This window comes from Zalophus californianus, chromosome 14 (assembly GCF_009762305.2).
Source record: "Zalophus californianus isolate mZalCal1 chromosome 14, mZalCal1.pri.v2, whole genome shotgun sequence".
NCBI lineage: Eukaryota > Metazoa > Chordata > Mammalia > Carnivora > Otariidae > Zalophus > Zalophus californianus.
In genome coordinates this window covers 78500114-78515002 of record NC_045608.1, presented here as the reverse complement: position 1 = coordinate 78515002, position 14889 = coordinate 78500114, and the positions used below count along the sequence as shown (strand labels likewise).

Genomic DNA, 14889 nt, shown 5'->3' with positions numbered 1-14889 from the left:
TTCCCTGGCTTGCAGCGCCCCTCTTCCCATAGAGCCTGCATAGTTTTAACAGGTAGGTGCTCAGGAAGTGTTCCTTAAAACCAAACGAATGGAATGCCTGGAAGTTGTGGCTGTTACAAAGTGCTTCTTTCTATTATTTACTTTTCGCTTTCTCAGCATCTTTGCCTTTTCCCTCTGTGCTTGATCCTGGGAAATGCAAATGCAGGCAATGGGCCCCTAGAGATTCATCTACATTTGCAATGCTGAATAAGGGAAGGAAAAAGAACTTGATTTACATCTGTCAGAGTGCTTCCCCTTTGCTCTGCTCTTTTTCAGAACTTCTTTTGCTATTTTTATTTCTAACGAAAACTTGTTTCAACTTCACATTTACTTTGTAAATGTTGAACTTAGTCTTAAAACATGCCTTTTATTTCGGAATCCTAAGAGGCTTTCTTTTTGCTTTGTTCAATAATATTTTTCTAGTTGTAAATATACTATATGTTAGAGAAGTGCATAGAACAGAAAGTGATACAGAACAGTAATTTTTATGCATATATGTAGAGAAATTATCTACATAGCTATCTCAATATTTACAATAAATACGTTTGGAAGGTATAACTTAAGAATGTGTTTTTGTAAATAGGTAGTTTTATATGTGTATATATACACTTTCACACAGAGTTTAAAGTATAAATATAATTGAAATCATATTAAGCATATTATTTTGTGGTATGTCTTTTTTTTTTAAAGTCACAACAATAAGCTTTAATTCATATGTATACTATTTCTTTCTTTTTTTTAATTTTTTATTGTTATGTTAATCACCATATATTACATCATTTGTTTTGGTGTAGTGTTCCATGATTCATTGTTTGTTCATAACACCAGTGCTCCATGCAGAATGTGCCCTCTTTAATACCCATCACCAGGCTAACCCATCCCCCCACCCTCCTCCCCTCTAGAACCCTCAGTTTGTTTTTCAGAGTCCATCATCTCTCCTGGTTCGTCTCCCCCTCTGACTTACTCCCCTTCATTCTTCCTCTCCTGCTATCTTCTTCTTTTTCTTTTTTCTTAAAATATGTTGTGTTATTTGTTTCAGAAGTACAGATCTGTGATTCAACAGTCTTGCACAAGTCACAGCGCTCACCCTAGCACATACCCTCCCCAGTGTCTATCACCCAGCCACCCCATCCCTCCCACCCCCAACCACTCCAGCAACCCTCAGTTTGTTCCTGAGATTAAGAATTCCTCATATCAGTGAGGTCATATGATACATGTCTTTCTCTGATTGACTTATTTCACTCAGCATAACACCCTCCAGTTCCATCCACGTCGTTGCAAATGGCAAGATCTCATTCCTTTTGATGGCTGCATAATATTCCATTGTGTATATTGTGGTATGTCTTTTTATAATGATTAAAATTCTGTGAGAAATTCCCCATGACTTTCCTAGGACTTTAAATGGTAACATTGCATAGTATCCTCTCAAAGGATATCCAGTTTATATAAGATAAATGTCAAAATGAATATACTTTTTTGGGTTTTTGGTATTAAAATTAATGCAAAAATGAGCATTCTTAAATATAAGTCATTTTTGCTTGATGGCATGGTTGATCAGTTTGGTCTGAAGATAAAATATTTGTGATGCTGAAAGTTTCTGGAATGTCAAAAATACATTATTTTAAGTGTCTATTTGAAGTCTATCAAATATTGGCTAGTCATCATACACAAATGATTTCTAGTTATTAAAATATACATGAAATATTTTCACAGATCACATAGTAAGAAATGAATAATAAACCCAGGGATATAGGTCGTAGTTGAACCCTTTTGGTGTGTGTGTTTTTCCAAAGATTATGTTGTTTCCAATACATTATTTAGTATACAGTTAAGATTTTAGAAATAGAGGGAGCCTGGGTGGCTCAGTTGGTTAAGCGACTGCTTTTGGCCCAGGTCGTGATCCTGGAGTTTCGGGATCGAGTCCCGCATCGGGCTCCCTGCTCGGCGGGGAGTCTGCTTCTCCCTCTGACCCTCTTCCCTCTCGTGCTGTCTCTCATTCTCTTTCTCTCAAATAAATAAATAAAACCTTTAAAAAAAAAAAGATTTTAGAAATAGAATTCCATAGAGCCTATTGAAACAGTGTTAACTCCTGGAAGTATCATTGCTTTAAGTGGTTAAGAATAAAGTTACAATAAAAAAAAAAAGAATAAAGTTACAATAAAGCTAATCAGAAAACACAATTTCTAAAATACATAATTATACATATATAATTTTTATCTCTATATTTTATTGATGTAAAAGGATAATCAATTGAGCATCAATATTAAATATGACCAAACGAAATAGATAAGTGAAAATAAGTTAAAATGGGACATTTAGTTGCCATTGGGATATAACTCCCCAAACCAAAACTATTTATTTACTTTTCTTGTTAATTAATAAACAATTCATATGTGATAACACCAATGTTTCAAATAAAAATGAGTAAAATTGGACCATTTTCAACATACACATAAACTTTAAGACTATTCAATCCGTCTTCAGTTCAGGAGCATCAGTTTGAAAATTACCTGTTTTAACACCGTATTTTAAGGTATCTGTACAGTCAACAAGTAACTGCTTCAAAGATTCAGGGAGGTCAGACAGTTCCAAGTTAAACCCATCCAAACCTTCAAGAAGTTGATGAGGATGATGAAAGTCCAGTATTTTACTCTTAACATCAAAAGTTTTTTGATGTAATGCACAAGAACATTTACCACTTGTAGCAAAAAACATTTTGTTAAATCTTTACCACATCCTTCGATGGCAACAAATCTAGAGAAAAAAAAAGAGTTAAACAGCCAGGTTGGTAACTAGGGTACCAAAGAAAATCACCACTGGGGATAGACTTTTGCTCATTGGAGATTAAAGATATTAAAAGGCCATGTCAAGTAACAAGTAGCATTTGTCCAAATCTTACTTATAATTTTCATTCAAAGTCCCATTGGATAACAATTTTCACCAAAAGAAGAAAAAAGCCATTTTAGATTAATGCCATTGGAGTAATTGAACCATCAAGATCCCCCAGGTGGATCTTATTATATTGTCTAGTCAAAAAATGAGCTGATAATTGTATGTTTAAAAGTAAATTAAAGCATCGAGGGGCGCCTGGGTGGCTCAGTCAGTTAAGCGGCTGATTCTTGGTTTCAGCTCAGGTCATGATCTCAGGGTCATGAGATCCAGCCCTGCGTCAGGCTCCATCCTGGGCATGGAGGCTGCTTGAGATTCGCTCTCTCCCTCTCCCTTTGTCCCTCCGTGCACATTCTCTCTCTCTCTCTCTCTCAAAAAAAAAAAAAAAAAGTTAAAGCATCAAATCTTAAAGAAATTACAATTGCTTCAATAAATATGTAGATGACAAAAAAAGAATGAAACAAACAACATTTGTTACCGCCATCCATACCTGAAGCATAAGCATTTGATAAATTAGTCATTACATTGTCTGTCTGAACATCTTTTGTCACATTTTTCTCAGTTGATTGAAAAGCATGACCAGACTTTTTTCTCCTCTGTTCCTTACCTAAGTTAAAAAAGGAAGTATTTTGTGATTATTAAAGCATGCTGATAATATGTATTTAGTGCTTTTATCTATAAATAGATGCTTTCAAGAAATTCATAACCATTGAAATTCTTATTTACATCCACATGTGATCTCTGATGGGTAGGTATAAACTGGCGAGAAGCATTAATTCTACTGAAATTATGTAAGCTCTTTTATAACTGTATAGAGAACAAATGATACAATTTGTGGTTGTTAGTTTCATATCAGTTTAGTGTACAGGATTAGGAATTTAGTAATTGAGATCTATAATGTTTAATTATAAATAACAATGCCCACTTCATAATAAGATCCTGCTACTAACTTTTAATACATGTAATAATGTCTACTATATATTAAGAGCTCTAAGTGCCTTGCACACATTTTAATCCTCACAATAATTCTACAACATAATCCCATTTTGCCAGTATGCAGATAAAGAAACAAATTTAAAGAAGTTAAGTAATAGTAATAATCCTAAATATAAATAATTCTAAGTAATTCTAAAATCTCATATGTATCGTTCTATTCAATCCTCATAACACAGGGTTATGATATAGGTGCTATTATTATTAACAAAAATAGCTTATATGGTAGAACTAGGATTTATAGACAGATGTTTAAATCCAAAGACCATTAAGTTATCCTTTAAAAATCAGTATTTAAAAACAGCAAATCCTCGGGGCGCCTGGGTGGCTCAGTCGGTTAAGCGTCTGCCTTCGGCTCAGGTCATGATCCCAGGGCCCTGGGATCGAGCCCCACATCGGGCTCCCTGCTCAGCGGGGAGCCTGCTTCTCCCTCTGCCTCTGCCTGCCTGCCTGCCTACTTGTGCTCTCTCTCTCTCTCTGTCAAATAAATAAATAAAATCTTAAATAAATAAATAAATAAATAAATAAATAAATAAATAAATAAAAACAGCAAATCCTGAAGTCCTCTTCAATAAAAATATTAAACCAAATATCCAATCAAGCAAACAAGTCATTCTTAAATATCTTTTAATGTTCTGGGCATGTGGGACAGGGAAGGACGTATAAACTGTAATTCATAATATCAAGGTGTTGGTCTACAGCTAGACAGAAAATATGAAGCAATCAGAAAATAGTTTCTAGCTAAATTTTATAGTTTTGACTTTATAAGCTTAGTGGTATTAAATGCTTCCAGTTCTAATGGATTTTTCTTAAAATAAAATAAGCCATTCTCTATATATTTCAGATTGCATTTTTAGACTGTAGCAAAATCAATTTGGTTTAGTTTTGATACAATGTTTAAGCATTTTTAAGTGTTTATGTATGACAGATAAAAATGTTCTATTAGACCTTTTTCCATAAAGAATAAAAACCTGATACATGAAAAAACTGTGCAAGACAGAAATTACAAAAACGTGAGATTGTTAGTAAAGCATGCAAAGTACTTAAAAACAAATTTCCATATTACACGTTGACCCTGTAGACAGACATATATTAGGTTAATTCTTCGTAAAAATTCTTTTTCTAGAGGAAAATTGCTTTTTAAAGTGTCACTGCTATACAGAATGAATAATAATTAATAACATAAATCCTAAAGTAAGTAAAGTTTTAGAAGCATAACTCCTTTTAAATAATTGGTGGAAATAACAATTATAAGAAAAAGTGAAATTAAAAAAATTCTACACATGGAACAGTATTACAAATGTTTATAAAGAAATTATGTAAAAACGAAAGATCTGATATATTGGTATAAGAATTATCCTTCATTAATAGTTCAACTACACATTGAATCTACAACCTAAAATTATATTAAATTTATATTTAATAACAAAATGATTTTTTAAATATGTAAGACAAAGACTGCTAATATGTTTTTTTATTAATTTTTTATTGTTATGTTAATCACCATATATTACATCATTTGTTTTGGTGTAGTGTTCCATGATTCATTGTTTGTTCATAACACCCAGTGCTCCATGCAGAACGTGCCCTCTTTAATACCCATCACCAGGCTAACCCATCCCCCTACCCTCCTCCCCTCTAGAACCCTCAGTTTGTTTTTCAGAGTCCATCATCTCTCCTGGTGCTAATATGTTTTTGTCAAAATATGTGATATATGATTAATATATGTGATTAACAATCATATAAAATAAGTAAGACTTGACAGTCTGCACTTTTTGACATGTAACACTCAAAATCCCACTCTTTCAGTTAATAATAATTGCCATTGAATTCCCACTTCTTCTCACAAAATTTCAATTTACTTGTCAGGCTATCTCCACAATCCTTGACATTCATGTTCTGTGAAGAAATAGTATCTGCTTTCAAAGATTACCTGGAGCCAGGGAGTGATTTTATGTGATGGAAAAGAACCTGACCATGAAAGGTGTATAACTGCCCTAACTTATAATATAGATTCTCTTAAAGCCCTTTTTATTGATGGCACAGAAATCTGAAGCAATTTCATTATTTGTAAAAAGGGCAGGGATAAAATGCTTTTATTTGTTTAGAGAATTAAACAAAAGATGATTGTAATGTATTTGTGTTTAAACGCTAAGGCTTTTTAAAAGTATGATTTCCTGTCAAAAAAGGAATGGGCTTCAACTTCCCTTTTGACAATTACAACTTTTATCTGCAGGGTGAAGTGTTAGGTACTTAACATTCTAGGGCAGAAATGAAAAAAATGCATGGGCATGTTAACAATACAATTCACACCCTTGTAACACAGGTATTTACTTGCCTTTGGATTGAAAACCTTAACATTTTATTTTTTTTTAAGATTTTATTTATTTATTTGAGAGAGAGAGAGAGCACAAGCAGGGGAGAGAGGCAGAGGGAGAGGGAGAAGCAGGCTTCCCGCTGAGCAGCTAGCCCGATGCGGGACTCGATTCCAGGACCCTGAGACCATGACCTGAGCTGAAGGCTTCCACTTAACCGACTGAGCCACCAGCTGCCTGACAACCTTAACATTTTAAATAATCCAAAAATACATAATGGTCTTCACTTCTGAGACTCATTTCCAAGTACGCATTTTCTCCAGAATTAATCAAATGTCCACTTATCCCTTGGGATTTACAACTATTGAATAATATGTTGGTCAACATTATTTTTCTTTATTAAGCATGTTAATGAAAGAGCAGGAAAACACAGATGATTCACATAAGAAAATCACCTGGAATACATTATCCTCTATCCTAGGCATTTGGGTACAATTTATAAAATGATTAAGTAACTTAATTTATTCTAACAATAATGAAAAAAACATTGTGGTTTATCAAAAGCCATTTATAACTTTCAACCCAATTTGAGACATTACTGCAACTTTTTCTTCATTAAGGAGTCCACTTAGAGCCTGTAACAAACAAAAATATATATATTTGATGATTTGAAAACCATTTCCCCCTTCCATTGTTTTCCAGTGGAATTGACTGATGATAGTAGAAGTGGCATATATGTGGGAAAATAGAAAAAATAAACCGCAAGGAGCCCACAGCTGTCTTTCCATTCCTTTGAATGATCTGCAGAACTTCTTTGCTCTAATAGTATCCTGACATCCATTAAGGAAGATTGTCCCATTATCTTCATTCTGCAAAGATGAACCCTTCTCAGGATTCCTGGACTCACCCTCATCTCCGTCAATAGGCCCACCCATGATCGCCCACTACTTGTGCAGTGAGTCATCCCTCGCATTCCAAGTTCATCCCCGAAGCTCCTCACCTGCCCCTTCCTTTCTCACACATAATAACCAGCAGCACTCTACATTCAAGCCTCAAACAATCCCAATTCTGAGGAAATGGGTTTTGAGCCATAAGTTACTCTCTAGCTATCACTCATTTCTTCCCTTTCATGTCCTCACATTGGCAATTAGACTTTTATTTGTAGACATGCTCAGCACAAAACCCTCCCCAGCCCGAAGGAAAATTAATGTTGTTGTTTGTTTCACCTTACCCTAATTTTATACATTTGTAAACACAAATAAATTAAAATTAAAACCCACAATTTTTCTCCCCAAAGCATGTGAAAGCTTTCTTATATTACACGACATTATATAGGACTACAAAAGGGAAAAGAAGACAATACTCCCCTCTTATGATTGGTACTAATATTAACACCTATAGATTTCTTTCACTGGACCCTTGTTGTATTTTGTACCATGCTAAATATTTTTCACATGTTGAATCTTCATAGAGAGTCTATGATTTTGGCATGTCTCCTTACCTCAGTTCCACCATCAATAAAGTGGGCACGGTACTAATACCTACTCATGGCTTTGTGGTATCGAGACAATGCCTCTTAAGGTCTTCTAATATTAATTCTTTATGTCACTCTTTCCTCTGGCAATCCTGACAGACAAACACAAACAAAAAATCATTTTGAGAACACCACTTGCTCTGACCAAAAGCGTGCACTGCTTCCCAACCACTATTTGATAAAGTCCTTTATTTACTCTTTTCTTGTGTTACCTCTTAGTATGCGTTTATAGAAATTTTCTGCATCTCAAAAGTAAGTTCATTCACTCTTTTTCTTACTTCGCCTCATTATATTTTGTAAAATTTCATCTGTTTTAAATGCTTTCCTTCCTCCTTTCTTCTAATCCAAAAGTTACATTTAATCCATATTTATCAAGTACTTCTATGTGCCAAGCACTCTTCCAAGCTAAATTTGTATGAACTCATTTAATTCTCCCTGAAACCTTATAACATTACTGTTTACTTACTCCATTTTACAAATGAAGAACCTAAAGCACTGAGAATTCATGTTATTTGCTAAGAATCGCATAGCTACTAACTGGCAGATCCAAGACTCAATCCCAGCTATTCTGGTTCTACAATCCACTCTCTTAACCCTATCCTGAATTCTATCCGAGAAGTTCCAACTCACATCTTATTAGCTCCATAGATATTTTCTTATCTCCATCAGTGAGCTGAAGTGATCTTTATTTTTCTCTGAATTATCACAACAAATATTGGTCAATTTTTGTACAGTTTATTTGGCAGCTTAATACATTTATTAGAAGTTGTGTCTTGGGGCACCTGGCTGGCTCAGTCAGTAGAGCATGTGACTCTTGATCTCGGGGTTGTGAGTTCAAGCCCCACATTGGGTGCAGAGCTTACATTAAAGAAAAAAAAAGAGGTTCTGTTTTGATGTGGGAGGGGAAGTACCAAATGTACATTCAATACTGCCTGTAAGGAAGTTACAACTTAGCAGAAAAGTGAGTAATGGACAGAAAAGTGTCATATTTTAATAAGGGGAAAAGTGCTGCATTTATAACAAGGATGATAATCATAGAGTCTAGAAGAGACATGGGACAGGGTGGTACAGGAAGGTGCCATCAAGGTGCTCTGTGAACATTTAGCAGGAGACGAACATGGAAGGCCTCTCTAAAGAGGACAACATGTGAGCTAAAACATGTAGGATTAGTATGATTTAACTACATGCTGAGGGAAGAGACGTATTCAAGGAAGAATCAAATGCACAAGATACTGAGATGTCAATTGAAGAAATAAGAGAAAACCAGAGTATAGGACAGCCCAGAAAACCAACGAGGAGAAGTAATCCTGGGGAGGTGGGAAGGGCACATGAATTTGTTTGGTGCTTATCCTTAGGGCAAAAGAAGTAAGAGAAAACCAGAGAAGGGTTTGAGATATGCAGTGACATGACTGTGTTCTCCTTATGGTTGTAGAAACAATGGTGAAGGGATGGTGGTTGAACGTAATACATATATTAGTAAAACTCTGAACAAGAGCTGTTTATCATCTTTGAGATTAACAGATTATAGAAAAGGAACATATGCCTTCTGAAAAATTTTCCAAAGTGCATTCTAATTTAAATACATGAAATTGAGGGGCTCCTGGGTTGGTTAAGTGTCTACCTTCTGCTCAGGCCATGATCCTGGAGTCCTGGGTTCAAGCCCATGTTGGGATCCCTGCTCAGCGGGGAGTCTGCTTCTCCCTCTTTCTCTGCCCCTCCCTCTGTTCCTTCTCTCTCTCTGTCTCGCTCTCTCTCAAATAAATAAATAAAATCTTTTAAAAAATGCATGAAATTGATAGTGATGATGGCACTATATTATACAAATACATAAAATGATACGAATTATAAGGGGGTAGAAAATTTCAATGAAATTGAGAGATTTAATAATGATAATAATTTATAGGCATTGAGCCTTTAGTCTGAGGCACAATCTGTTCTAAACTTTAATGAGCATTAACTCATTTAGTTCTTCCCAAACTCTATGAAGTAGTTTATTAGTTAAAACCATATATGCCTGCTTAAACAGAAATAAAAAATAGTAACTTAAGCCAATTAGAAGATTTATTGCTCTCCTACATAGAAGTCTAAACTGGTAAATGGCTCAGGGCAGTTGTATTATTCTGTCCATGAGGTCATCCAAAGACCAGGGTTCCTTCTATCTTGTGACTCTCCCATCCCCTAGACCAGTGCTCTCTGAGATATATATATGTAAGGAATAACATGTGTAATTTTTAATTTTCTATTAATCACATTTAAAAAAATAGAAACAGGTGAAATTATGTTTAAAAATTCATTCAGTTTAACCTATTATATCCAAAATATTATAATTCAAACATGTGTTGCATCTCAATTAGATGTTAAGTGGATGTTTAATTACATGTTAATTGGGAAATACTTAGTCCATATTTAGATTTCATAAAAGCTTCATTTGAAAAAACAGATAAAAATAATAATTTATGTGTGTTTCAAACATACTTAAAAGTTCTTTGAGGGGCACCTGGGTGGCTCAGTCATTTAAGTGGCTGCCTTCAGCTCAGGTCGTGACCTCTGGGTCCTGGGATTGAGCCCTGCATTGGGCTCCCTGCTCAGCAGGGAGTCTGCTTCTCCCTTTCTCCCCCAGCTCATGGTCTCTCTCCTTCTCTCTCTCTCTCTCTTTCAAGTAAATAAATAAAAATTTTTTAAAAAGTTCTTTAACCCAAATAAAATTAAAAATTAATTTCTTCAGTTACACTGACCACATTTTAGGTGTTGAACAGCCGCATGAGGCTGGTAACCACTGAACTGGACAGCACAGGTCAAAACTGTTGCTTTCACCCACTTTTCATCCACAAAGCTAGCTCATTAGCACTGTATCTGCATTCTAAACCAAGGAATGGGGGAAAGGGAAACAAGAGAAATTAGACCATCACTTAAGGTGTGATCTAGAACTTGTGCGCATCTTATTGGCCAGAACTTAGTCACATGACCAGAGAGCTGACATGGCCACACAGAGCTGCTAGGAGGTTAGGATAGAAACTACAGTCTCCTGCTGGATGGACATCTTCCCTGCTAACACTGTATATAAGGGAGGAAAGAGGTGAGCAGAGAAGAGAAGGTTTAGCGTTACTAATACAAAGATGAGATGGATATTGGGAAGCATTAACGATCTACGCCATGTGCAGATACTGTGGCACTCATTTTCAGATAAGGAAAGGGAAGCACAAAAACGTTATGCACCTTGCCCACATTTGTGCATTTATTAGCTACTCAAAGTGGAAAAAATTATATTTGGTCCATGATATAAAAAATGTTTGGTATTTCAACATGTTATACATAAAAGATTGTGACAATTGTTACCTAATATTTTCTTATTTCTTAACTTACTTATGTCGATACTCTAGATACTTCAGATTGTATGAACTTTGAAGGTGAGGAAAAAGTATAATTCAATTCCTTATATACTTTCACAGTGCTTAATATCATGTAATGCTTTACACATTTATATGATGTGTAGTTACACTGTAATATCCAAAGAAGGGTTACATCATTCCCTTCACCTAGGTCATACTTATTAGCCTTTCTGTCCACATAATTTCTGATTATATGGGTTCAAAGAGAAAGATAAATTTGAAGATAGAGTAAACAGCTAAAGCTGTGGGACAGAAAGACATGATAACTCGATAAACACTCAGAGACATTGATACGTGTTCACTTTGTGTTGTTTGACTTCATCTGTTTTTGTAAATCACTGATGTCTTCTGGGAAAATTTCTTTTCATCTCTGAGAAATTGTTTTCGATAATACCATGAAGCATGATATTCTAAATACACAAAATATAGAGAAAATCTCTCATGCTTTCATCTGGTCTTCACATTCATGCGATTCTTTCATCTTTCATTTCACCTTCATTTTCCCATAAGCACTTGCAAACTTATTGTTTATACATATTGAAAGGAGAAAAGATCACAATCATATAAAATACTCAGAACCATATATTGTTCTTTGTAGTTATTGTGGATAACTACAGGATATCTTTCTTTTATTAGCTTGATCTTTAAAGTTGAAGAAAAGAGTTTTGTTTTGTTTTTGTAAATCACCATTTGCATTATACAAATGTATAATTCTAACAAAATATCCACAGTATAGAAACCTACAGAAAACTTAAGAGAGTTTGCCCAACAAAGTACAAGTAGCAACTCTCAGGACAGAGTTTTGACCCCAGACCAAAAACTAGATCTTCCAACCTTAATCTCTTCATTTTGCTGAAACATAACATACTAACTCTTCCTGCCTACCTAGTGACTTAGTAAATAGACCTTGTGATGTTATCAAACTTTGAAATTGTTTTCAGGTAATGTATGCTTTTACTTGAACACAAAATATTAACATGTAAAGCAACACCAATTCTTTGCTTTCAACATTAATTCTTTCAATTATCTGAGTTCGTTGAGGCCTTTCTAAATGGCTCCCTACAATGAGGGAATTGAATTGCCATTCGTATCTCCACATCCTATTTGTTGACACATGTAATTTATATTTTTTCTCCAAAGTTCCCACATTTTCTCAAAGCCTGCATTATGAAGAATGATTTTTTTTAAGATTTGCTTATTTATTTTAGAGAGAGAGTGTGGGAGCAGGGGGAGGGGCAAAGGGAGAGGGAGAGAAGCAGACTCCCTGCTAAGTGCGGAGCCCAACGCAGGGCTCAATCCCATGAACCTGAGATCATGACCTGAGCTGAAACCAAGAGTCAGACGCTTAACCGACTGAGCCAGCCAGGTGCCCCGAAGAATGATTTTCGAATATGGACCAATAGGGACAAATAATTCCAAGTTGAATCTCACAGGTTTCAATATAACCTGGCCTGAACCAGATCTATAACATCTATGCTAACTGACTTATAGCATCCTTGGAAAATCAAGGCGAACCTCAAGTTATCCCAGTTATGTAAACCATAGAACAGCTAAGTGGCACCTACTTCATTATGAATTGTTGTTATTCAGAGATAACTTAATCCAGTAACTGAATGAAATACATATGTAACAATTGGTAATTAAACCAACTAACTTTTTGATATTTTTAGGAATTAAGGGTTATTAGTATTTATCAGATTATATAATCTGGAATCAATCAGTCCCTTCCAGCCAGGCCAAATCACCAAAGTTTGAACTGAAGATACTACGAAGATTGCAGACAAGAAATAAAGGAAAAAAAAATTTAAAATAGACATTAGGGAAGTGAAAAAATTATCAATCTCAAAAGAACTCAAGGAATGGCATGTAAATGTGACTTTAATAAACTCTTTAAATTTTAATAATTGACAAATTAATTGATAATACATTATTAGTATTTTGAAAATTAAAATTATAAAATTATTGCCTATTAGACTGGACAAAGAGAATGATTTCTTACTTTAAAAAATAGCCGTAGGAAAAAAGGTTGATCTAGACCTAATAATGCTTAAAAACAAGGATCCTTAAAAGGATAACGGTGACCCACAAGTAAGTTAACTACCTAACAAAACTCGACATTCTTTGAAGGATGACATCTAAATTCAAAATAACAAAAAATTCACAATGTCCAGCATGCAATAAAAATTATAAAATATACAAAGAAGTAGAAAAAAATGTGACTTGCAACCAAGAAAAAAATCAGTGAATAGAAACAGAACCAGAAATGACAGGATGATGAAATAAGCAGGTAAAGACTTTAAAAAACATCTGCTACAAATATATTCAAGGATTTAAAGAAGACTTGCACATAATAAAAAGATAAATGGAGACAATAAAACTAAATTAAATAGAATTTCTAGGGCTGAAAAAAATAACTGAAATGAAAAATTCACTGGCTTGGCCTAATAGAAGGTTAGAGGTTATAGGAAAAAAAGATAGGACTAATGAATTTGAAGAAAGGGCAATAAAAACTACCCAAACTGAAACACAGGGAGAAAAAATGCTGGAAAAATATGTCCAGAATCTAGTGATGTGTGCAGCAAAATAATGTAATTTAATATATCCTTAACTGGAGTTCCAGAAGGAGAGGAGATGCAGAAAAATATTTGAAGAAAATAATGGCTAAAAAAATTTCCAAATTTGATCAACATTATAAACACACAGATCCCAGAATGCTCTACAAATCCCAAAGTGAATAAACAAAGAAAACCATACCCTGAATACATATATCAAATTGCTGAAAGCAGCTATTTAAAAAAATTTACAACAGCCAAGAAAAGATTTATTATGTACAGGGGACTAACGTTAATAAAAAAAAATAATGACTAGATGTCTCATCAGAAATAGTGTAAGTCAGAAAGCAATGAAAATACTTCTTTAGGGGTGCCTGGGTGGCTCAGTCAGTTAGGATCCGACTCTTGGTTTCAGCTCAGGTCATGATCTCAGGGTCCTGAGATGTCGGGCTCTACACTCAGCTCAGAGTCTGCTTGACATTCTCTCTCTCTCTCCATCTGCTCCTCCCTCCACTTGCGCTATAAATAAACAAACAAAGAAACAAGACTTCTTTAAAGTACTGAAAGAAAACAAGCAGACACTAACTAGACACTAACTAGAATTTTGTGTCACATTCTCCATCACAAAGGGACTTTGTTGACAGTACTACAAGATACATTAAGGATGTTCTTCAAGCTAAAAAAAAAAATTGAAAAAAAGATTTTTAAAAAACTTGGCTCTACACAAAGGAATGAAGAGTGGTTAGAAATGATAAATATGTGAGTAAAGGCATTTTTCTTATTTTAAGTTTTTAAAAAACAATTGTTTAAAGCAAAAAATATATACATGTATATATATGTACACACACACACACACACACACACATATATAACTATTTTCTTCAGATGCAACAGAGAAAACCAGTAATATAAGAATGTAAGGGCAAGGAATACTTGTTGGATTTGGCAGTATAGAGAATATTGTTTGTCCTTACCAAAACAAGTCACAGTGAAATATTAAGAACAGAAGCCAGTCTGGTGGGTTGACAAGTGAATGTTGGTACAATTTTTATTTTGGTCTTGGAAAATAGGATTAGTTTTATAAAACAATGTTATTAATGTTAATATATATGATCATTAATATAATATATAACTATTATTTTAAAATAAATTGATAAATATTTTTAAATTTAATATTT

At 34.4% G+C, this 14889-nt stretch overlaps 1 pseudogene; it reads right to left on the bottom strand.

The window, feature by feature from the left end:
- Positions 1-7171, bottom strand: part of LOC113912390 — a 29071-nt pseudogene extending 21900 nt beyond the window's left edge.
- Positions 7172-14889: the final 7718 nt, after the last annotated feature.